A 26,962-nucleotide genomic window follows, 5' to 3' on the forward strand; every position below is an offset into this window, starting at 1 on the left:
CCACTACGGCAGGCCACGTGTCAGACCTTTAGTCCCGGGTTGAGCCAACAATCGGGACTAAAGGGGGATACGAACGGTTGCCACCACCGCGGAACACCACGTGTCGGTCGCTGGATCTTTAGTCCCGGTTTTTGGCGCGAACCACGGCTAATGCATCGAACCGAACCGGGGATATTGCCCCGCTAGGGCCTGGAAGCTCGAACCGGGACCAATGCCTCGCATTGGTCCCGGTTTTAGTTTGAACCGGGGCTAGTATGGTTTTGGGCTTCGACCGAAAGACCCATTTTTTACTAGTGTCTTGGTAAAAACGGGTGAGAAACGAACCTGATCCAGATGTTTTTAATGTAAACGTGATCAAGACGAGGAACATAAATTTGATCCATTAAGATTATTGATCAACTGGATCCATGCCCGCAACTCCTTTGCTTCAGTTTGTGGGGAGAAGAGGATTTCGTTTTCCATGGGGGAAGAGAGAGAATGGAGAGAGGAGATGCGCAGAACTTTTCTGAGAGGGAGAGAGGAAGATACGTGAGAGAGAGATAGGGGAAGATACGTGAGAGAGAGAGACAGGGGAAGGAACGTGTTTACATGGGAGAGAGAGAATTAATTAATGGATATTGATGGCCGGTTTTTTTAAGGGAGTGCGTACTTAGGATTCTGTTTTAGTTACAAACAGATTGGTTCGTGTGCCTTTTTTACTTCGTATAATTATACAACAAAGAATTAGATGAGTTAATCTAGGCCGTTAAAAAGTAACCCCACAACATTAACGGCTCCTAATTTTCAACTAGCAAAATGGCCCGTGCGTTGCCACGAAAGAAGAAAAAAACATAATCTCCCATGGTGATGAACACATTATATTCACATATCATCGCTTGATTTAGAAATTTTGTACACAAATGCAAGAAAATGTTTCTTTTTTTAAATTTATTCATAAGTTGAAGCAATCTTTACATTTTCAAAAATCTTGGTAACTCAAAGATTTATTCTGAATTTCAAGATTTTTTTTAGAAAACATACAATAATAATCCGATGCATCCAACAGTTAATTCTTCAAAATTCACACAGGTAGAATTAGAAGCATTAATGTTTAATTACATACATTAGATCTTTCGTGAACGATTTTACAAATATGAGAACAATTTTAAAATCGAGAACATTTTTTTACAATTTACAAACATTTACTAAAAATCGTGAATATTTTTTATATTATGAACGGGTTTAAATATTTTCTTTTGAATTGGCGACCAATTCAAGAAAAGACGAACATAATTCTTGATGTTGGAGGATTTTATTTTAAATTCACAAACATTTTTTGAAACGCATGAAGTTTTCTGAATAAACAAACATTTTTATAAATCAGTAATATATTTATTAAATTCATGGACATTGTTTTGGAATTTGCAAAAAATATATAAAAATTCGCCGCTTTTTTTGCATCCTATTTTTAATTCAAAATAAAAATTCGTCAGCATTTTAATTCAAAATTCCTATTTTTTAGTATGCAAAAGTTTTTGTAATTCTGAATTATTTAAATTATAAGAAAAATGGAACGGAAAATTTTAAATAAAAAAAAGAAACGATCAAAACATGCATTAGCTATTTTTAAAATATTAGAACATTTTTTTAAAAGCATTAACATATTTGGAATTAGAAAGCATTTTGCTTAAATGCCTTTAATAATTTTTAATACATGGAATTGTATTTGAGATCATGGACTTTTCTTCTTGTACAAATATTTTTCTAAAATTGCAAACATTTTATTGTATATGCGAGTATTTTTTACAAAACTCTGAGCAGTTTTTGAAGTCACAAACATTTTAATTTTTGAAATGTGTTGATTTATAATTTTCAGTTTATTAAAATTTTAAAGATTATTTGAAGTTCTAAATTATTTAAAATAAAAAAATAAAACGGAACTGAAAATAAAAAAATAAATGGAACTAAAAGCAGGTGACGGGGATATAGCCCTAGGGTAGGGTCATAGGTCTGACCAATACGTCCTACCCAAGGGCACCTCATTATTAGTTTAAGGACTACAAGGAAATTCTTACTGGATCGTGACAACATCTAATCCACTCGGTACGGATCCACTCAGACAAATACATTCCATCCACTCGGATGACAGTCAACCACTCGGCCGTATGACTCACTCGGTCATGCAAATACCAACAGTCGGCAAGACATCTGTAGTGGGCTGACATTATGGCATCAATGCCCCATCTTGTAACATAAGAGATGAGGAGGTGGCGCACTCTATATAAGCCACCCCCCTCCACATAGCTGGGGACAGCTTCTTCTTCTTCTCCCCCTGCGGGCTCATTCCTTCCGTGGAGCTCTGGCTCTCTCTACACCATGTTACTCATGTCCATGACAGATAAAACAAAGCCTCTCCGGAGCACGAGACGTAGGGTTGTTATCTCCACTGTGAGAGGCCTGAACTCGCTAAAACCACCGTGTCACCCATGTGCATCTTGATAGATCATGCTTCGTTATCCTACCATCTTTCTATTGTCGGAATCGTTACCACGACATTTGACGCCCACCGTGGGGCATCGCGTCTATCGAGCCATGATGCAAATGGTATTTTCTTCAATCTTGACTAACCCAAGCTGTTCTGGGATGATCTCCCGGAGATCAAACAATCATCGTCGAATATTAGACTATGGGAGTCCCGGCCATCACACAATCTACGGATGAATAAAATGCTAAGTATCAGGGAGTTCCTCTTCTCATCTTGTCTTTTTTTTACAATCAAACAATGATTTTATGACGGTTTGCTTTTCTTTTGTATGCATACGGGTTCATACAAAATGGATTGCCTTCCTTTGTTCTAGTTGGTAGCCGGATGAAGAAGCGCCGACGCGCGCCAGTCGTCATCTTCGGCCTCATATACGCTGTCGTCGCCAAGCGCCCACACACGGGCGACCGTTAAAGCGAGCTGGTTCCTCGGCCCAGCTCCGCGGACGTCGAGGCACGACTCCGACCTGCGTGCAGCTCCGGCTCCCCGAACAGAAACACGACCACCAGAGCTCGTGGCAGGCTCGCCGTCGGCTGCGCCGGCCCGCAACTCCCATGCAGGGCACCTCCTCCGGCGTCTTCCTCAAATCCCGATGTTGTTCGGGATCGAGAGAAATGACATCGCAGTCGCTCGAGCTATGCATTGGACGCACACGAGCACAGCCCACCGGTGCTCTCACGTTGCTGGTCAATTTTGTCTAACATCCATTTTATTGATTCACCGCATGCAGGAAAAGTAACGGAAGGAAGGACGTGGGCCTCATAACTCTTCCAAGGAGTTAATTGACCGCCTCATTAAGCGGTCAATTAGTGGGTTTTCCAGCGTCAGTTTCCTAATAATGGCGGCCAAAGCGACACGTTTTCACTACTTGCGCTGTTTCTCCATCAATTAGTGGCTGCATGCATGCATGTGTGCATGGCTAACCATGCATAACTACTCAGCATTTAATCGAGCCTTTACATGAAAAAGTGGCATGATCATTGGATGGATCTTTTCAAGGAAAGCAGTCACTCGGCGACGCTCCTTCGTCGCTCGGTCGCTCCGCGCGTCGCCACTCAACTGGACGCTCCTTCATCACTCGGCAGCTCCGCGCATCGCCACTCGACCAGACGCTCCTTCGTCACTCAATCGCTTCGCGCATCGTCACTCGATTGGATGCTCGTTCGTCATTCGGCAGTTCCGTGCGCCGTCACTCTACTGAACGCTTTGTCGTCACTCGGCCGCCCTGCGCGCCATCACGCTGTTGGACGCGTCGCCATCACTCGACAGCTCCGCGCATCGCCACTCGACCAGACGCTCCTTCGTCACTCAATCGCTTGGCGCATCGTCACTCGGCTGGATGCTCGTTCGTCACTCGGCAGTTCCGTGCGCCGTCACTCTACTGAACGCTTTGTCGTCACACGACCACCCCGCGCGCCATCACGTTGTTGGACGCGTCGCCATCACTCGACAACTCTGCGCATCGCCACTCGGCGAGACATGCCATCGTCACACGGCCGCCCCGCGCGCCGTCACTCGGCTGAACGCTCCATCGTCACTCGGTCGCCCCCCGCGCCGTCACTCTGCTGGACGCGTCGTCATCACTCGGCAGCTCCAGGCATCGCCACTGGGCAAGACACGCCATCGTCACACGGCCGTCCCGCGCGCCGTCACTCTGCTGAACGCTCCATCATCGCTTGGTCACCCCGCGCGCCTTCACTCTGCTGGACGCGTCGTCATCACTCGGCAGCTCCGCGCATCGCCGCTCGCCGAGACACGTCATCGTCACTTTGTTGGACGCGTCGTCATCACCCGGCAACTGCGCACTTCGCCACTCGACGAGACATGTCTTCGTCACTTGGCCGCCCCATGCATCGCCACTCAGTCGGACGTGTCTACTTCGCTCGACCGTTCGCGCGACGTCAGACAGCTAAGTCATTCTTCAAATACTGTATTAAATTAAATAGTTATTTCCGCATTACCGAATGTAAGTAAGTCACACATGACGTTTACTCGGAGGCCACACCACCGAGTGTACCTCTGCACTTGATTGGTTATTTTCATGTCGGAACACTTCACTCTGCTTTATTTTGATCCGGAACTCAAACGAGTTCAGTCCGATCCTCCACCCTTTTAAACTCTTGCTTGCTCCGAACCAGCAAGCACCTGACACACCCAGTGGGTGTCTATGGGTGTTATTTACACGAACTATTTCAGAAAATATCATATTACTTTGATAATTTTTTATGCTGGCTTGTGCTATTTTTCATACACAGGTTACTCGACGCATCCGTGCGCCATCCTCGTTGCTGCTCAGGCTCAGTCGCCGCAACGATCATTCATGCGTTTTCACGTGTTCGGAAGCCCCCGCAATGACGTAGTGGACACGGCCGCCCCGCGTGCCGTCAGTGGGTCGGACGCCTCCTCGACATACATCACTTGGCCACCCCGCGCGTTGCCACTCAGCCAGAATCGTCTACCTCACTCGGATGCCATGCGCATCGCCACTCCGTGTGGCACGTCTTCATCATTCGGCTGCCCCGCGCGCCATCGCTCCACACTCGGGGGCTTAGCTGCGACTCCGTATCGCGTAAGTAAAAACAACTCCGAGTACGGACACGCTCCACACTCGGGGGCTTAGCTGCGACTCCGTATAACCTAAGTAAAAACAACTCTGAGTGCGGACTTGCTCCACACTCGGGGGCTTAGCTGCGACTCCGTATCGCCTAAGTTAAAAACAACTCCAAGTGCGGACATGCTCCACACTCGGGGACTTAGCTGCGACTCCGTATCGCCTAAGTTAAAAACAACTCCGAGTGCGGACATGCTCCACACTCGGGGACTTAGCTGCGACTCCGTATCGCCTAAGTTAAAAACAACTCCGAGTGCGGACATGCTCCACGCTCGGCGGCTTAGCTGCGACTCTGTATCACCTAAGTTAAAAACAACTCCGAGTGCGGACATGTTCCACACTCGGGGACTTAGCTGCGACTCCGTATCGCCTAAATTAAAAACAACTCCGAGTACGGACATGCTCCACACTTGGAGACTTAGCTGCGACTCTGTATCGCCTAAGTTAAAAACAACTCCGAGTGCGGACATGCTCCACGCTTGGGGGCTTAGCTGCGACTCCGTATCGCCTAAGTTAAAAACAACTCCGAGTGCGGACATGTTCCACGCTCGGGGGCTTAGCTGCGACTCCGTATCGCCTAAGTTAAAAACAACTCCGAGTGCGGACATGTTCCACACTCGGAGACTTAGCTGCGACTCCGTATCGCCTAAGTTAAAAACAACTCCGAGTGCAGACACGCTGCACACTCGGGAACTTAGTTGCGACTCCGTATCGCCTAAGTAAAAAAATAAACTTGGAGACTTGACTTTGATCCAGAAATCATATAATGCAGATTCAACAAACATTCAACATGACAAGCACTGGAAGTCTTAAACCCTCTGCCAGACTCATCTAGTCCGACAGAGGCTCGGGGACTATACCCAGTGGGTGCACTGAGCGTGCCCCCACAGGAAGAGAAATACAAAAAAGAAACATTCTGCTTGGTCAGGTCCACCAACATCATCCAAGTTCAACAGATTCCAACCGACTACCAGCAGTTAGTCAGAGTCTCAAGATCCTGTTGGTCACTCGGATCTAATTCAATTCTTAAGTTCACTCGGACGTACTACTCAGCGGAATCGATCAGGGCGAATGATGAAGACTTCAATCAACGCGTAATTTTGCAAGGCCCTGAAGTACGTTCAAGTTCGGTCTGCTCCTACAAGATTTACATCGACACCTTCACCACTCGGACCCTGATCCATTCGGGGGCTAATGACGGAGATATAGCCCTAGGGTAGGGTCATAGGTCTGATCAATACGTCCTACCCAAGGGCACCTCATTATTAGTTTAAGGACTACAAGGGAAATTCCTACTGGATCGTGACAACATCTGATCCACTCGGTACAGATCCACTCACACAAATACATTCCATCCACTCGGATGACAGTCAACCACTCGGCCGTATGACTCACTCGGTCATGCAAATACCAACAGTCGGCAAAATATCTATGGTGGGCTGACATTATGGCATCAATGCCCCATCTTGTAACATAAGAGGTCAGGAGGTGACGCACTCTATATAAGCCACCCCCCCTCCAGATAGCTAGGGACATCTTCTTCTTCTTGTCTCCCTGCGGGCTCATTCCTTCCCTGGAGCTCTGGCTCTCTCTACACCATGTAACTCATGTCCATGACAGATAAAACAAAGCCTCTCCGGAGCACGAGACGTAGGGTTGTTATCTCCACTGTGAGAGGCATGAACTCGCTAAAACCACCGTGTCACCCATGTGCATCTTGATAGATCATGCTCCGTTATCCTACCCTCTTTCTATTGTCGGAATCGTTACCACGATAGCAGGCGCCTGTGCATGGGTCGTCCCATACGGTGTGTTGGATATTCTCCCAGCATGCAGAGCGTAATATAGGATGTTTTTACATGGGCCGACCCAATCCAAGATTTTTTGCTTTATGAAACGTTTTCTATTACTTACCGGTGGCATGGTGGGTAATTTATGCAAACTTTAGAGGTAATTTTCAAGACGGACGACCAGAAACCGTATTTGCTTTATTATTTGGGAGAGATAGCAAAATGGCCTGTGCGTTGCCACGGAAGAAAAAAATATATAATCTCCAATGATGATGAACACATTATGATCACATATCATCTCTTGATTTAGAAATTTTGTACACAAATGCAATAAAATGTTTCTTCTTTTAAATTTATTCACAAGTTGAAGCAATCTTTACATTTTCAAAAATCTTGGTAACTCAAAGATTAATTCTGAATTTCAAGATTTTTTAAAAAAAAACATAAAATAATAACTGATGCATCCAACAGTTAATTTTTCAAAATTCACACAGATATATTGTCACATAGACTTAGAAGAATTAATGTTTAACTACATACATTAGATCTTTTGTGAACAATTTTACAAATATGGGAACAATTTTAAAATCGAGAACATTTTTTACAATTTACAAACATTTACTAAAAATCGTGTATATTTTTTATATTACGAACGGGTTTAAATATTTTCTTTTGAATTGGCGACCAATTCAAGAAAAGACGAACATAATTCTTGATGTTGGAGGATTTTATTTTAAATTCACAAACATTTTTTTGAAACGCATGAAGTTTTTGAATAAACAAATATTTTTATAAATCAGTAATATATTTATTAAATTCATGGACATTGTTTTGGAATTTGCAAAAAAACATATAAAAATTCGGCGCTTTTTTTGAATCCTATTTATAATTCAAAATAAAAATTATTCAGCATTTTAATTCAAAGTTCCTATTTTTAGTATGCAAAAGTTTTTGTAATTCTGAATTATTTAAATTATAAAAAAATGGAACGGAAAATTTTAAATAAAAAAAAGAAACAATCAAAACATGCATTAGCTATTTTTAAAATATTAGGAAATTTTTTAAAAGCATTAACATATTTTGAATTAGAAAGCATTTTGCTTAAATGCCTTTAATAATTTTTAATACATGGAATTGTATTTGGGATCATGGACTTTTCTTATTGTACAAATATTTTCTAAAATTGCAAACATTTTATTGTATATGCGAGTATTTTTTACAAAACTCCGAGCAGTTTTTGAAGTCACAAACATTTTAATTTTTGAAATGTGTTGATTTATAATTTTCAGTTTATTAAATTTTTGAAGATTATTTGAAGTTCTAAATTATTTAAAATAAAAAATTAAAACAGAACTGAAAATAAATAAACAAATGGAACTAAAAGCAGACGCCTCTGCATGGGCCGGCCCATACGGTGTGTTAGATATTCTCCCAGCATGCAGAGCGTAATATAGGATGTTTTTACATGGGCCGGCACAGTCCAAGTTTTTTGCTTTATGAAACGTTTTCTATTACTTACCGGTGGCATGGTGGGTAATGTATGCAAACTTTAGAGGTAATTTTCAAGACGGACAACCAGAAACCGTATTTGCTTTATTATATGGGAGAGATAGCTAAATGGCCCGTGTGTTGCCACGGAAAAAAAAATAATCTCCAATGATGATGAACACATTATGTTCAAATATCATCGCTTGATTTAGAAATTTTGTACACAAATGCAATAAAATGTTTCTTCTTTTAAATTTATTCATAAGTTGAAGCAATCTTTACAGTTTCAAAAATCTTGGTAACTCACAGATTAATTCTGAATTTCATGATTTAAAAAAAACATATAATAATAATCTGATGCATCCAACAGTTAATTTTTCAAAATTCACACACGTATATTGTCACATAGACTTAGAAGAATTAATGTTTAACTACATACAATAGATCTTTTGTGAACAATTTTACAAATATGGGAACAATTTTAAAATCAAGAACATTTTTTACAATTTACAAACATTTACTAAAAATTGTGTATATTTTTTATATTTCGAACGGGTTTTAATATTTTCTTTTAAATTGGTGACCAATTCAAGAAAAGACGAATATAATTCTTGATGTTGGAGGATTTTATTTTAAATTCACAAATATTTTTTGAAACGCATGAAGTTTTCTGAATAAACAAACATTTTTATAAATCAGTAATATATTTATTAAATTCATGGACATTGTTTTGGAATTTGCAAAAAAAATATAAAAATCCGGCGCTTTTTTTGAATCCTATTTTTAACTAAAAATAAAAATTCATCAACATTTTAATTCAAAATTCCGATTTTTTAGTATTCAAAATTTATCGTAATTATAAATTATTTAAATTATAAAAAATGGAACGGAAAATTTTAAATAAAAAAAAACAATCAAAACATGCATTAGCTATTTTAAAAATATTAGGACATTTTGTAAATGCATTAACATATTTTGAATTAGAAAGCATTTTGTTAAATGCCTTTAATAATTTTTAATACATGTAATTCTATTTGAGATCATGGACTTTTCTTATTGTACAAATATTTTCGAAAATTGCAAACATTTTGTTGTATATGCGAGTATTTTTTACAAAACTCCAAGCAGTTTTTGAAGTCACAAATATTTTAATTTTTGAAATGTGTTGATTTATAATTTTCAGTTTATTAAAATTTTAAAGATTATTGGAAGTTCTAAATTATTTAAAATTAAAAAATAAAACAGAACTGAAAATAAATAAATAAATGGACTAAAAGCAGACGCCTGTGCATGGGCCGGGCCATACGGTGTGTTGGATATTCTTCCAGCTTGCAGAGCGTAATATAGGACGTTTTTACATGGCCGGCGCAGTCCAAGATTTTTTGCTTTATGAAACGTTTTCTATTACTTACCGGTGGCATGGTGGATAATTTATGCAAACTTTAGGGGTAATTTTCAAGACGGACGACCAGAAACCGTATTTGCTTTATTATTAGGGAGAGATTAATGTAAGATTTTTTAGAGAGTCCCTAATTAGAATAAGTAAGTATAGATATAGATGAATCAATACCCCAATAGATTCATGTACTTTGGTTCTACACGGGGCATTACGACTTAGGCTTTGTTTGGAACGTCATTCCTGCTTTAAATACCTTTGTAAAAAATACAGACCACCATCCGCTCGTATTGTTTCCGCCTACAAATCATTCTTGACCAGTAAGTTACACCCGTAAGAAAAATACATATGTATCTGTTTACATCCATTCCAAACGCAGCCTTATCCTCCATCCTAACGTCATTGTGGCGATGAAGTGTCGGCATTGAGATTGCAGCGGCATGTCAAGGATGATGCTTCGCTCAGGCGTTCCACATGCCAATGAAGGGTCCAAGCCGTGTCCGTCAATGGGGTTCCCCAAATGGCTGAGACGCCACATCCGTGCATGGTGTTCCGCGATGCATCAATCGCACGGCTGAAGGTGTAGGCTCGTGCACGGTGAAGGGCTCAGGTCCATGCAGCTGGACGGATCGAAATACCACTGATGCAGCAGGTCCCTTCGTGGAGGACCCATGGATTGCGAAGTAGAACACACTTTGGCCACTCGTTATCGCTTCGGGGCTGCGCCAGCTACATGCTGGAGCCTGGAGAGGGAGGGTCGCAGCGTCATTTTCTTCTCCGAGTTTCTATAGTTCTCACAAGCTACGGGATGAAGGGTCGCCCGGTTTTATTGGCTATAACGATTGATCTACTGAATGAATATGGAAAATTCGAAACTTTGATCTACACTACGAACTGATCTAATCTTTGATTGAATCATTCCGATGGCGACGCGCTGCCGGAGTGGTGAGCAGGCCTAGGGTTAATGTCATTAGAATTACCGCTCGGATACTAAATATTTCAAAAGTTGTGTTGTATTGATCTGAGTATATTGTGAGCGAGAGAAACTTGAAGTAGAGGGCAAATCGTAAATGTTCAAATATACTATATCGCTATTTTAAACACAATTATACTTGTAACAATGATATGTCTTCTATGAGGCGCCCCTCGATGGCATGTCTATAATGACATGTAGGGCGATTAAGCCGCTGGTCTACGCTTGATCGATGAAGCTGGTGGCTGCTGTGCCAAAGCTGACGCTGTGTATGCGGAGATGAAGCCCTGATTCTGCGGCGAGGCAACCACAAAGCGGCATGGTCGGTATGAGCTGGCATTCGATGGTCTCAACTAGTTCGACACCGTCGTCGTGCACTAAGCTTGAAGAATGATTCATTCATTGTATGTTAGTATGGACGTATGTATATATAGGTCTTGGATCAATTTGTTGTTGACACGTGCGATCTGTTAATGGTTTAGTTATTTGACTGCACTATCTTATTAATTACTGCATAACTTTGTCAAAAATGAGTCAAGATGCATATTAATCGGATGAATATCACATTAATTGTGTCCTTGATCATTCAGTATGTTGCTTGCTTTGTTATACGGACGATATAAGGCATGTGTGTGGCAGTCTTCCCTGAAAATATAGCCTATGCATCTGAAAATACAGAAGAAATAAGATTACACTTCAACGCTGGAAACTGCAAAACTATTTTTCTCTGAAACATCGACTAGGTCTTGTGAACAGAACTTTCCAAACATCATGGACAAGCACTTTGAAATATTTACTTAGCAAATGCAGCGTTGGGTAAAGTAAAAATGGCAGTATGTCTATACTATCATGGTCCCTGTTACCATATCTCTGTTCGTTCACCAAGCTGATTGGTTGAAGCCCCTTACATTAATATCCTTATGCACTCGTACTTAAGCAGTGGTCCAATATAGAATTGGATTTTTTAGATGTGCATCACTTGCAGAGACATTGGAGCTCTCTGCTTTGAAAACAGAAATGTGACGAACCCAGAACGTATCTATGCGGTGAATCTTTTTGGGAAAGATACTTTTAGATTTTTTGGGTCTATTACTCCAATATGTACAACGTGAACTAGGTTGCTTATTAGTAGCCGGACAGTGAGTGGCACTACTACAAAAAATCCAAATTCTAGTAGAAACAGAATTAGAATCCTTCTAATGAGCAGTACAGTAATTTTATACCCAGCTAGCTCGTAGATTCCTGGTGGCTCTTACTCCTAAATTTACAAGTGAAATGTTTAAGAATGCTTGTTTTTCTATTAATGTCTCCAATTCCCTCATGACTACACATGAGGAATGCACCTATATGTGATATATTAGCATAGGCGTGGTGGGAAAAACAGAGACAAGCTCAGCAACAAAGATAGCCATAGCTCCTATGACAAACATGGAGTGGTATATGTAGACGGAAAACATTGTTTATACTTCCTCCGGTCCTAAATATAAGACCTTTTAGATATTACACTATAAACTACATACGGATGTATATAGACATATTTTAAAATATAGATTCACTCATTTTACTCCGTATGTAGTCTCCTAGTGTAATCTTTAAAAGGTCTTATATTTTAAAACGGAGGGAGTAGTAAAATAAAGGTTGGTGGAGTATTTATTTGCCATCGTGATGAATGTACGATCTATAGGCGGCCTGACTTGAAGTACAATAGTAGCTCAGGCAACACACACCTCGGCGTGTCTACTTTGTATGGAGACAAAAAATTTACCCAAGAAACCAAAGAGAAAACTGGTGTCATAGTAGACCAGCTCGACTTTAATTAAATTTGATTGGAGCGGAAGGTCAAAATTCAATGGGCGTATTCTGCTCTCCGGGTTAGATCGGGGGTTATAAATTTATTAATTTTGCATCTCCTTTCGAGCTAGTTTGTAAATGCTCTCTGGTTCTACCTTTAAAAGTTTATATGAACTCGCTTAGGCTCGCTGTAGATCCATACATCTAAATAATGAAAAGAGAATTTTTTTGACCTAACAATCACTCACTATTGGTCAAGAAAATTTCAGTTAATTATGGTTGATGTGCTCCCTGATCTAAGTTCAATTCAGATAAAATCTGTGGCGTTTGCGTGTGCCCCGGCACGATCAATCTTTTTTTTTTTGCGGAAAAACATCTATTATATTCATCTTTAAACATGGTAGTACAACGAACACCCGAAATAATACAAATTATATCTAGCGACGACTACGAGCATTGAAGCGAGCCGAAGGCGCGCCGCCGTCATCACCCCTCCCTCACCGGAGTTGGGCAAAACTTGTTGTGGTAGACACTCGGGAAGTCGTCGTGCTAAGGCCTCATATCAACAGCGCACCAGAACAACAGCCGTCGTCAATGAAGAGTAACGTAGATTGAAAGGATCCAACTTGAAAACACATGAACGTAGACGGATGACAAACAGATCCGAACAAATCCACCAAAAATAGATCCGTCGAAGACACTCCTCCACATGCCCACCGACGATGCAAGATGCACCACCGGAACGGGAGTTGGGCGGGAAGAACCTTATTCCATCTTCAAGGAACCGCCGCCATCTCTTCTTCTTGAACCGGACACAATCCCTAACAAAACTCAAAAACACATCTAAAAACGGAACCCTCCCACCGGCAAGGGCCGGGATTCACCTCGCCTCCATGACCCTAAGGCCCTAGAGACGAAGCGGACCAGCACCGACGCTGGCGGAAGGCGAAGAAACCCTAATTTTTCTTAGGGAAGGCGGTGGCTGCGTGGGCAAGGAGAACCTTGGGAAGGAACATACTTTCGAGTCATGGTATGAGTAGACATCCGATCTATCTTGGCTGTAGTAACTTGTGAGGTGTGACCCCTTCGTTTCCGCACGAACAATCTAATTAACCCCAATGTATGGCTCATTTGGACTTCCGACTACAGCATCCAGTTTTTCAGCTTCTGAGTTCGAACGGGAGTGCTTGTGTTTAGAGCCTATGATCCTACCGATTACATGTTAACGTTATCCTTTACCTAGTCATAGCACTTAGTCTAAGCCGTCCTTGTATGTAGGATCTGGATCGGCTCTCCTCCACCTCTGTTATATATATGTAACACCATTCTACATGTTGATCATTGGAAAGGAATATATTCTCTTACTTGGTATCAGACACCAGCCACCTCCTATGACCACCTCCGACCTTCCCTCCGCGCCGGCCACCGGCTCCGGCCAAACTTCCTCTTCCCCGACGACGGTCGTCGACACCACCGCGGCTTCCAGCCCTGCCGCCACTGCCGCCACCGCCACCTCTTCCCCCTTTGTTTTCGGTACACCTTCTTCCCCATCTACGTTTGCACCTCTCTTCTCCACCACCGTTCCTCATTCCGCTGCCCCACCCCCCCCTCCACCCGCAATTCCCCAAGCACGCCACCCGATCTTCCACGACAGCATCCAAAATCATATCAAATTCCAGCTCAACCCCGACGATCACAACTACCACAAGTGGAAGTCCTTCTTCCTTCTCGTTCTTCTCCGCTACGGCGTCTCCCAGTTCATTGAACAACCCCTCCCACCCAACGCCGATGCCCACCTCCACGAACTCGATGCTCACCTCGTCCTTTGGATCTACTCCACTCTGGCCGATCCCCTCATCGATCACGTCGTGGGTGCCACCACTACCTTTGATCTTTGGGGGCGCATCCGGGACTATTTCCTCGCCAATCGTGCCGCCCGCTACATGACCCTGAATCGGCAGTACCGGAATCTCAAACAGGGTGATCTCTCTGTCGCCGAATATGCCCGTCGCATGAAGCTCCTCACCGCCGGCCTCGCCGACATCGACTACCCGGTCACAAGAGGTGGATCTCACCACTCAGTTCCTCCACGGCATCGACAAACGGCTTGACACCATCCGCGTCGTCCTCGGGGACACGGTGCCTCTACCCCCGTTTGAGACCGTGTTCTCCCGTCTCAAGTTCGCCGAGGAGAACCTCTTCCAACGGGAGGCCGACGAGCGCGCCACTATCCTCGCCGTCACCAGCAACAACCCCCCGGCTCCTCCACCCCGCGCTCTGGTGATCGGTCCGCCGGCTCCACCGATCGCGGCCCTCCACAACCCACTGTTCGTGGTCGTGGCCAGGACGGCGGTGATCGCGGCCGTGGACGGGGTCGTGGCCGTGGTCGCGGACGTGGCGACTCCTCCGGCCGTGGCCCCCAACTACCTCTGCCATACAACCCCTACATGGGGTTCTTTGCCCCATACGGCATGGCGATACCCCCACCTCGCCCCGGCTGGGTTCCTCCCAACTCCGTCGGCGTCCTTGGTCCTGCTTCGGGCTCCCATGCCCAGGCCTACCACGCTCACCACATGCCGGCCGCTCCTTCCCCGCCGGTACATCAGCCCGCCTGGGATCACCTCGCCATGTTGCACGCCGCCTACAACGCCAACAACCAGCCACCTGCGGGCTCCTCCTCCAACTGGTACCTCGACAGCGGCGCCACCTCGCACGTCACCGGCAACCCTGGTAACTTGACCCTCTCGTCTTCTTCATTAAAGCATAAACCATCTAGCATTTCGTCGGCAATGGGCAAAGTCTTCCAATCACTGGCACCGGATCCACCACTCTCTCTCCCTACACCTTCCACCTTCGCGACGTTCTGTTCTCTCCGCACGTCGTCACCAGCCTCATCTCCGTTCGCCAGTTTACACGTGATAACTCTTGCTCAATTGAATTTTACCCGTTTGGCTTTCTTTTGAAGGATCTACGCACCAGGAAGGTTCTCATGATCTCCGGTAGCTCCGGCGATCTCTACCCATTCTTCGGGAATAACTCCACGTGGCCAGCTGCACTCTCCGCCACCACGTCCACCGCCGACCTGTGGCACCGCCGCCTCGGCCACCCTGGATCGCAGTCGTTTTCTACTATTACTAGTGATTTTCTTTCCCCTTGTAATAAACCTCCCGCATCTCCCTGTACTGCTTGCCAACTAGGTCGGCAACCTCGTCTCTCCTTCCCCTCCTCCACCAGCCGTACCTATGCACCGTTCGACCTCATACACTGTGATTTGTGGACGTCTCCTGTTGTAAGCTTTTCGGGTTACAAATACTATCTGGTTGTATTAGATGATTACTCGCATTTCTCTTGGTCCTTCCCTCTTCGACACAAGTCCGACACTTCACTCACACTCGAACGCTTTTTCTCGTTCGTCCGAACCCAATACAACGTAATCATCAAGGCCCTACAGTGTGACAACGGTGGGGAATTCATCAACACACACCTACGCTCCTTCTTCTCCCTCAACGGCATTGCCTTTCGGTTCTCTTGCCCCCACACCTCCCCGCAAAACGGCAAAGCCGAACGGCTCCTTCGCACCACCAATGACATCGTTCGCACTCTCCTCGCCCAAGCTCATCTCCCTCCTCCATTTTGGGTCGAGGCTCTTCACACCGCTACCTACCTCCTCAACAGACGACCATCCCGCGCCATCGATGGCCACACACCTTTCCTTCGTCTCCATGGCATCCAACCCACCTATGATCACCTTCGGGTCTTTGGTTGCCTTTGTTTCCCCAACCTCTACGCCACATCCGATCACAAACTTTGTCTTCGCTCTACTCGCTGCGTTTTCCTTGGATATCCCCTCGAGCACAAGGGTTACAGATGCTACGATCTCTCCTCGCGGCGTGTCATATTCTCCCGCCAGGTCGTTTTTGATGAAGCATCCTTCCCCTACGCTAGGGACACACCCTCGCCCACACACATGCCTCCCACACCTGATCCTTCCCGCCAGATTCGCTACCTGCCAGCCCCACCAGTCCCACCTGCCGCACCTACCTCGTACTGCACCCGCCCGACCGATTCTGTCGCGCCAATCATCACCCCCTCACCCTCCGCAATCCTTGCGCCACCTACCCCCACTACCAGCGCCTCGTCCGACACCCACCTGACCGAATCTTCCTCGCCTGTCGCGCCCCGTTCCCCCGCTCCCATCGATCCCAACGCGTCCCCACCTGCCGCGCCCACGCCCGCTTCTGTCGCGCCTGCCACGCTATCCTCCTCGGATCCCGAGCCTGGCTCGCCTGTTGCGACCATTCCCTCCACCAAATCCTCCTCCGTTTCCGTGCCAGCGCACAGCACACCACCACCTCTCCCTCCGCATGCAATACCAACAGCACCTCCGCTAAACTCTCATCACATGCGCACCCGCTCCAAAGCTGGATTTTGCTAGCCCAAGCGCCTCTTCGTCACAACCACGTCCACCGACGCCATCTCTCCCATACCTCCTACATATCGCTCTGCTCTCAAGGACCCCCATTGGCGTCGTGCCATGCAAGATGAATTTAATGCTTTAATCCAGAACTCGACTTGGTCTTTGGTTCCCAAACCTGCAGGTGTCAACGTGGTGTCGGGCAAGTGGATTTTTTGCCATAAATTTCATCTGGATGGCTCCCTGGCACGGTACAAGGCACGATGGGTCGTTCGTGGCTTCACACAGCAGGAAGGCGTCGACTACACCGAGACCTTCAGCCCCATGGTGAAGCCTGCTACCATACGCGTCGTCTTGAGTATTGCCACCTCCAACAGCTGGCCCATACATCAACTCGACGTCAAGAACGCCTTCCTCCATGGTGATTTAAAGGAGACTGTCTACTGCGCTCAGCCTTCCGGGTTCATCGATACCTCCTCCCCCAACCATGTTTGTCTTCTTCGCAAATCCCTCTACGGTCTCAAACAGGCTCCACGCACCTGGTTCCACCGCTTCCGCTCGTTCCTTGTTTCCATGGGTTTCATAGCGTCCAAAAGCGACACCTCCCTATTCATTCTGCGCCGTGGCTCTTCCATCGCATATCTCCTGGTCTACGTCGACGATATCATCCTCACTGCCAGCTCCCAACATACCCTCCACCACATCATCCACTCCCTCAAATAAGAATTCTCCATGACGGATCTCGGGGAACTCCACCACTTTCTCGGCATTAACGTCACTCCCAATACTTCCGGCTTGTTCTTGTGCCAACAACAGTATGCCCTTGAAATTTTGGATCGCGCCGACATGCTCAACTGCAAACCAGTTCCCACACCAGTCGACACCTCCTCCAAACTTTCTGCTAGCGCTGGTCGCCCTCTCGCCAAGCCCACGCACTACCGCAGTCTGGCCGGCGCGCTGCAATATCTCACACTCACCCGCCCAGACATATCCTATGCTGTCCAACAAGTTTGCCTGTTCATGCATCAACCTCGCGACACACACATGCAACTTGTCAAGCGGATTCTCCGCTACATCAAGGGTACGTCTCACTTCGGCATCCAACTCTACAAAGCCTCCTCACAGCATCTCCTCGCCTACACCGACGCCGATTGGGCAGGCTGTCCGGACACACGCCGATCTACGTCGGGCTTCTGCGTGTTCCTCGGCCACAATCTCGTCTCTTGGTCCTCGAAACGGCAGGTCACGGTCAGTCGTTCTAGCGCAGAGGCAGAATATCAAGGTATAGCCAATTGCGTCGCCGAGACTTGCTGGCTTCGACAGCTCCTCCACGAGCTACTTCGCCCCCCTACTCGCGCCACCGTTGTCTATTGTGACAACGTCAGTGCATCCTACCTTGCCAGCAATCCCGTGCAGCACCAACGGACAAAACACATCGAGATCGATCTTCATTTTGTACGGGACAAGGTGGCCCTCGGTGACACTCGGGTTCTTCATGTTCCTTCCAGCTCGCAATTTGCGGATCTATTCACTAAAGGACTGCCTACATCGGTGTTCACCGACTTCCGTTCCAGCCTGAACGTCCACCCATATGGCGTCCCGGCTGAGGGGGGGTGGGTGTTAACGTTATCCTTTACCTAGTCATAGCATAGTCCAAGCCGTCCTTGTATGTAGGATCTGGACCGGCTCTCCTCCACCTCTGCTATATATATGTAACATCATTGTACATGTTGATCATTGGGAAGGAATATATTCTCTTACTTTACAAAGTTAGAAATTGTTAATGAATCTAAAAAATGATCGTGGATTTAAAAAATGTCCAAAAAATTTCAAAAAAATGTTAGAGAATTGAGAAATCACCAATTTTTAAAATGTTCTTGGATATCTAGATTTATACTATAATATATTGTGGGACTAACTTAAAATGTGGGCCTTCCGATCTGCACATCCGATGACCAGGATGCGGCAAATCCCTGCAACATGAGCCATCGGTCTTGGCATCCAATGGCTGAAAAGGTGCCCTCGCCGATTGTCACATCATCGTCATTACCAGCCTCACCTGTGCTAACTGCTAACCCCGGTCTGAACATATTAACTATCAAAACACATGTAATTTGCTGCTACCTCAGGCTCCACGGATTCGATGGTGTCTCTGTTCACCAAGCTTACTTACTCTCTTTACTTCCTCTTTGCGATCGCACGTTCGCACGAGCCTGAGCACGAAATTCATACTGCCCTGTTGGGACAAACCCACCGTCGACCCAAACACCGAACGAAGGTAGATGAAGGAGACATCATGATTTTTCCAGCGACGAACGCCGCGGCGCACCAACGCCTGTAACTTGGCTTTATTTCTCACAACGACTCAAACACATACATGAGGTACACACACGCACGCGGCATAATCCGGAAGAACTCTCACGTCGACCGGACATACATCACGGTACCGACGGAGACTACATCTTTTAGGCCCCTCACACTTGGCTCGGCACATTCCGTTGCTCGGCAACACACCGGAGCACGGCTACACACACCGGCACCTTCTACAAAACAATACACACGGGCTTTCATAGCCGGCTGCACACACAGGCCAGCGGCCACACAAACCGACTAACTCACGCACCTCTTACTTGACCGGCACACATAATGCATGCACGTACTACTCGGGCTGCCTACTAACTGACTCACCAATCCAGCCGCCTTTGTAGCCCAGGCCATGCAGCGCCTCAACACACAACGCACATCTGCGTGACTCGCTCCGCCCGTCAAGCGTTAGCCCACCTGCTCGTCCACATGATCCGGCCAACTAACTCTCTGAAATCTCTCCACTAGCAGCAAGACTCGGCCGGACAGCATACAACTTATGCATGTCAAGATTATGGCTAACATGCCCCAGCCGCCCATTTCCACGTGCACACCTCCCACCTTCTAAGGGATCTGAGCAGGAGAACGGGCGACGGAGAAAGAGCGAGGACAAAGATACAAGAGAGTACGAATATGGGCAACAGTGGCAAAATACACCGTCTATTTAGGACATACAGCACATGGCTTATACTTTTTTGTGGTCGGAGGCGGCCTCACTTTTGCGGTAGGAATTAGATATTGCAAATGTTATATTTTTCTATAGTTTACATATTTGGACAAACTTTGCAACGTTTGCCTTTTATCCCTCCAAAGGAGGACACAACGGACGCTCTTTATAATTGTTCCCACGCCAGACTACTATGAAGCTCTATGAGGAGTATATGGCACCTTCCCGCGGACATGGATTTGCAGTTTACCTCTACCTGTTGGTTCAGCGATGTATGGAGTCTGCGCCGAAAACAATGGTCGACTACATCATCTTGACTGCTTGACGAGCATGATACGCCCGCGATGAGGTCACACATGCTAAAACTCTGCCTAAGATTGAAGGTTCCTAAAGGAATCATCAACTAAGGAAATTATAAAAGGAAAACAACCCGTTCTGATCAGTATGGCGTCTGATCCTCGCATGACACAACTGACGAAACCATCTGAGAAAGTTTGGGCCAAACCTCCAGCTGGGTGTGTGAAACTGAACTGTGATGGTTTTGTTAATGCAAAGGATGGCTCGGCCGGAGCTGGATTGATGCCTAGAGATGAAAATGGGATCATTAATTTCTGGTCGTGTCATCAATTGCGGACTTTTCAGATCCTTTCAGGCGGGACCAGAGGGAAGAACTGCTGTTTGGTTTGGGTCGGATCTCAAGACTTGTCTCAGGTTTATACGGCTCAAATCTGAAAACTCGCCAATCATGGTGGATTGTGAGTGGATGGCACTAGTTTTAACTACCAATGAATTTTTCTCACATATTTGATTTCCGAAACAATAAATGTAGCATCCTCCCTTTCATTGGACTCTTATGATGCCTATAGAAAAAGACGCATGCATAGCAATTAATTTTCTTTCTCTTATCTCGAGGAATTAAATATGACGTGAAACTTAAAGCATTTTAACTCAATTAGACTCAAAACGAGCATAATATAATGAAAATCTATTTTTTTCGATGAGCCCTATAAACCGAAAAGATAGAAATACTGGTTAAGTTGGAGTACTAGTTAATTTTATCCACTAGAAGAGAATGAATGGATGGCCATACTAGTTTCAAGGTAGTACCGTAAAAGAACTCAAAAAAATAATTATTTTTTGCAAAGGAGTTACTATTTTTGGTGCGTATGATGTGTAGGTGTGTGGTGCTTTCCACCTATAAATGGTAGATAATAAATTGATTATCCGGTAATTACGAGCGCATTAATGCTATGATAACCAGAGGAGAACCAAGCAGTCAGCTTGGTAAGCTATTAATAAAAATTGCAATCAATGATGACGAGAGGATAAATGGGAATTAATTAAGTCCCCCCTATTCCTGTGATGACCCCTGTATATATATGATCACCGTCATGCCGAATACTTGCATCCATGGACTAGAAAGAAAACACTATCTGCCCGGAAGAAGAGTAATTGCAAGATCCCATTCACCATGGCACGTCCAAGGAACAACACACACAATTTGTTCTTGGTCGTAGCTATTCTGGTCATGTCTACCATCTTTCTGCACTGTAATGCAGAAGGTAAGAACACACACGTTTCTCCACTACAATTTGTTTCTTGAAACAATGCAAGGCAAAAACTTTGCTTTTTTACGTTGATATGGTAGGAGCGAAGGACAACCCAGCTAGCCAAAGCCGAAAACAGAAAAAAAGAAATCTATGCTTCGTTGTTCTTCTTGTTCTTCTTCTTCTTTATAGATCTGTTCTTTCTTTCCCATGGAAGGAAACTAACCGTTCATCTCTTTTCATGCTGCTGTGCAGACCCACCCAGCTGGTGCCAGCCGGAGGGTGTTTGCCAGAACCCGGTTACGCCGGAAAACACGCAAACGTGTAAAAACATCTGCAAAACTTTTGGCTACAACCCCGAACAAGCCTACTGTGATCCCGGCCCCACTCCAAGGTGCTGCTGCTTGTATTAAGCCCAAGAAATAATAAAGCCACTTGAGTGGCAGATGATGAATGACAAAACTAGCAAATTCATTTTTATGTGTCCATCTCGTCTCATGTAAAAAGATTGGAACAGATCATGGTCCAGCCCTATCCGTCAATAAAGTTGAGAAGTTTCTTAGGCGTGTTTGTAGAATTAATAAGTGAACATCTGGTATAACAAGGGGACGAAGTGTCTTAAATGAAGCCATGAAATTAACTCTTTGTTCAAGCGGAAGAAATGGACAAAAATATAAAGGCAACGAACACCCCTTCACGTCATAGCCCGACAAGATAGGTAAAAGGACAAAAATGGATGATATAAATCATCATTTGTTGGTCTTCACCCAACAGAAGTCAAGAAACAGATGAATTGCCTGCCGCCGATAGCAGTTTGATTGATCACATGTTGAAACGTCTAGTGTCAAGATTATTCTTTCAGTTGATCATCAGGACTAAGACAAGTGCGTAAACTCATTATGGATTACCAGAAGCAGCCAAATTATAATTTTGGCTACCATGATGAAAGGCAACAAACTTACTAGTGACTTGTTATTGTCGGTAATAAGTACATGGCTGTGTGCATTACATTGATGCAGTGGCCTCGAGCGGCTGATCTAGTGCCTGAAACCAGTTTCTACACTATATTTGTCGTCAGCCTGCTTGGCCTCGAGCGGCTGATCTAGTGCCTGAAGGTGACGGCTATCTCGGATCTACATCTACTTTGGTGTTAATTTAAACTTCTTCAAGGTTAGGCATGTCCGCGCGTGTGTGTGTGTGTTTTGTCGGGGACAATGTCTCTCATGAAGTGTTTGGCGTCAAACAACATAAAAATTCCATGGCTCTATCTCCATCTGGCGTGGCCATGGTGGCTAGCACGATTAGCATAGGGGAGCCTATGGTATTTGTTTGAGCAGATTGCTTATTTGAATTGCACCTCGATGAATTTATTTTTCAGGGTATAATGTTTTCGGTATATAAGCTCAAGTTCAATCGTACAAGCTTATATATATGATCATCCTAAATGGCAGTCACAAAATTGATTTGTAACATATTTCGTCCTTTTGACCTCATCTTGCACATATGCCTTGGTTTATAATTTATATTGAATAATGTGTATTAAAAAATATATTTTTATTTAAAAATATTATTTTATCATTTTCCTACGTAATTAATAGGGAAAATATAAAGTAAATGCAAAACTTGCCAGAATTCTCTTTCTACTAGCAATATATCATGTTTTCGGTTCGTAAGCTTAAGTTAAATTATACAAGATAATAAAGAAATTGAAAATGGTAGCCACTTCACAAACTAGCTAGAGAATCTAAAATGAAATCTCTAGGATTAGAGTTCAAACCTTCCTCTTTGGCGTAACCAAACCAAGATTCATAACCAGATTTCATCATTTTAATGGCATCTCCACATATGCCTAGCTTTGCCATTGATATTGAATAATTTGGATTAAACTAAAAATATTATTTATATTTTTGTTCGAGCAATTAATTGGCAAAAATTTGAGAAAATGCAAAACTTGTCAAATTCATTTTCTGCTGCCAAGGTATGATCATTTGGGTATGTAAGCTTAAGTTGAACCGTAGAAGCCTATATGATCATCCTAAATGGCAGGCATCCAAAGTTTTCGAAGTTTTGGCTATGTTTGATAGTAAAGTATTAAAAAATCAAAGTATTCAAAAACTACAGTATTTTAGCATGTAGATATAAGATACCCCAGTTTTCAGATATCACAATATTTTAGAGTATTGAGAATACTTTGAGCTGTTTGGCTAATGTTTGTATATATCGACGTAAGTTAGCTAGCTAGTTGCTTTCTCCTTAGCTACCCGGCTTTTGCAAATTCAACGGCCATGCACATAGGACACCCACACACACAAACTTTGAACGGGCACACATTGTACCCACCAGGCTACGCAGAGTAGCAGCCCACCTTAGACTGACGCACGACTGCTAACTATATAGCAGTAGCGCGGTTCGCGGACCTGCACTACTGCTGTTCTACCCTTATCCTCTTACCCGCCCGCGCGTTGCTCACTCTCCCATCCACCGTCTCTCTAGCTCATCGCCCGTGGCTCCCGTATCGTCGTCGTCGTTGACGCACCGCCGTCCTCTCTCCTCCATTGCCGTAAGCCTCCTCACCCCTCGCCTTGCCCTCCTCTCTCCTTGATCCTCGCCCTCCTCCCCCTCCATCCTCCCCCTCCTCCCTCCTCCAGTCGCCGCCCCTTCTCCCTTATCCTCCTCCAGCCATTGCCCCCTCCTCCTTCCCAAGTTTTATAATTTCTTCATGTTCTAGTTCAAGATGGAGATGATGTTCAAATAGTATATATAGGTAAAAATGTGAATTTGTAGTAGATGTAGTAGTACAGTATATGTAGTAGTAGTAAAAATGTTCCTCCATTACCGTAGATGTAGTAGTAGTAGATGAGTAGCTGTAAAAATGTGCAAATAATTTTTTTTGAATGGAAATGTGAAGCGAGTATTTCTTTGAAATGCAAATCTAAAGCTAGTTTTCTTTTTGAAATGCAAATGTGAATTTGCAGAAACACCTCCTAGTGCCTATGTTTTACCGGAATGTTGATTCAATTCCATTCTAGCAAATTTCAGGCGCTCGATATGTCCTATTTTAGCAGTGGTCATGCCTAACTTTTGGGTGCTACAAAGTAGGAAATATAGAATGCCCGTGATTTGGTAGAACAAGAATTAGATGAAATTATGATAAAACATAGGCCATTTTATGCCATTACTCCATAAATGCAATGTTAACTGACTTAGGCTTATTAGGGTTGACTTTCACTCAATTGAAGCTCCTTGTGTGACTTCTAGTATGTTCTTGATGGAGGAATCCTGACTGTTGTCGTGGGGATCATTTCTTTTTTTCTTTTCACGATATATACCTTGGTACAATGCACCAGAGAGGAAGAGGAAGTGACCAACACCGACGGTCGAAATATCAGAGAAAGAATCCTGACTGTTATCGTTGTGATCGCTTCCTCTTCCTCTTCTCATGATATATACCTTGATATAGTGCACGAGAGAGGAGAGGAAGCGACCAACACCGACGGTCAAAATATCCGAGGAATAATCCCGACTGTTGTCGTGGAGGTCACTTCCTCCTTTATATCCGAGGAATAATCCCGACTGTTGTCGTGGAGGTCACTTCCTCCTTTATATCCGTGTGCTAGAGATTTTGGTAATCACACAGAAGACCATCTTAGAGTAAAAAGAATTCAAGGACCGCGTATTGCGGCTCCTGCGTCCATCTCTACCGGACGAATGGTTGGCCGATGCCTAAACGCTCATCAACAATGGCGTGTCTCTATCAGCATCGATAGTCAAATAGCGTCCCTCCCCAAGTTTTGGATTTCGTCCGAGAAAATCGAATTTCGAATGAAATCCATCCATCTCGTTCAGGCCAGGTATACTTGTTTGCTGGACCAAAAGTTTCGGCCATATTTGAAATTTAGGCCCGACACACCTTCTGGTCCAATGTGCGTTGGTCTCCTGGTGGTATAAAATGTCAGATTCCCCATCTCTTCACAGAACTGGCGGCACCGTCCTCGTGCTCGATCTGCTGGCGCCGCCGTCTTCGTGCTCGATCTGTTGGTGCTGCCGCCGTCCTCGCGCTCGATCTGCTCGCTTCGCCACCTCGTTTTGGATCCCATCGTGCTGCCTCTCTTTCATGGCGCGGCGCATAGGTGGCTGGTGCACGAGTGCTATCGTCCGAGCGGCCAGAACTGAAGCGGATAAAGCCCAGCGTGAAACTCTGATTCCTTGTAGTTTATCAATTTCTGATCCACGCATGTATTATTGTTACTCAGCCTTGCTCTGTTTTATTATCGTTGTTGAAGGATTTCAAAATTTTGGCATAATTTTGGTCATTTCTCATTCAAAATTCGCTAAGTTTTCGTTCAAGATTTCAAAATTTTTATGGCCCTTTTTGTCCGGAATTTTCCGAAAAAAGCCCGAAAAATGAATTTCGCCAATTTCATTAGGGGCCGATATATTTTACAAAACGAAATCCAAAACTTTGTTGCGGCCACGACAAGCTAGCATCTGCGGCACGAGCGTATGCCCGCCCAAGCCCTGATCGGATTGAGTGCTCCGCCATGCGGCCCCGCTACCGGACCGCCACTGTCCTTCATGCACCTCCGCGCCTCGCCACTCCTACAAATCCTTGCTGACCGACACTGAGCCCCGCCGTTCAAAGAGACACAACGCCGCCGCGAGAAAACGCCCCACCGTTTCCGTTGTCCGCGGGGGCTTCGCCCGGCGGCGTCCTTCGGCAGCGGTGCTACAGGAGGGAGTGGGCAACGCGCTGGCGGCTCTTGGTTGGAGACGTGCCCGTGTCGCCCTGGGCAGGACGACGCGGGCCGAAGCGTTTTTCTTGGATCGTAAAGATATCCCCGATGTCACATCTATTATGTAAAACTTCTGGACGTTGACATGAATGGGTCTAACTAAATACTCCCTCCGTCACGGTTTAGAAGATACGCTTGAAAATATATGGGACCAAGATAGTCATCGATTGGTTGTGAGATGTAGCAGGTGTAGATGTAATGCGCCTAATCAACTGAGAAAATACTACTCCCTCCGTCACGGTTTAGAAGACACGCTTGAAAATATCTGGGACCAAGATAGTCACCGATTGGTTGTGAGATGTAGCTGATGTAGATGTAATGCGCCTAATCAACTGAGAAAATACTAATACTAATGCGTGAGCAGCAAATTGGAAGGGCGCATGCATGAGTAGCACTAGTACTAATTAATAAGAGTAACTGCTTTCGCACCTTAAACCTTGTCTATTTTAAAAACGCATGCAAGTTTAACTGTGCCTTCTAAACCGTGACAGAGGGAGTAGTACTAATGCGTGAGCAGTAAATTGGGAGAGCGCATGCATGAGTAGTACTGGTACTATTTTTTTTTTTTGAAAAGGAGGAAACAATCCCCCAGCAGTACTAGTACTAG

The 26,962-nt window shown here is 44.9% G+C and overlaps 1 long non-coding RNA gene across 1 annotated transcript; it reads left to right on the forward strand.

The window, feature by feature from the left end:
- The first annotated feature begins 21,433 nt into the window (after window positions 1-21,433).
- On the forward strand, window positions 21,434-22,124 carry LOC123412088. Its single transcript, XR_006613407.1, has 2 exons — window positions 21,434-21,577; window positions 21,818-22,124. It is a non-coding gene; the product is annotated as an uncharacterized LOC123412088 (long non-coding RNA).
- Window positions 22,125-26,962: the final 4,838 nt, after the last annotated feature.

Source organism: Hordeum vulgare, chromosome 7H, assembly GCF_904849725.1.
Source record: "Hordeum vulgare subsp. vulgare chromosome 7H, MorexV3_pseudomolecules_assembly, whole genome shotgun sequence".
Taxonomy (NCBI): Eukaryota; Viridiplantae; Streptophyta; class Magnoliopsida; order Poales; family Poaceae; genus Hordeum; species Hordeum vulgare.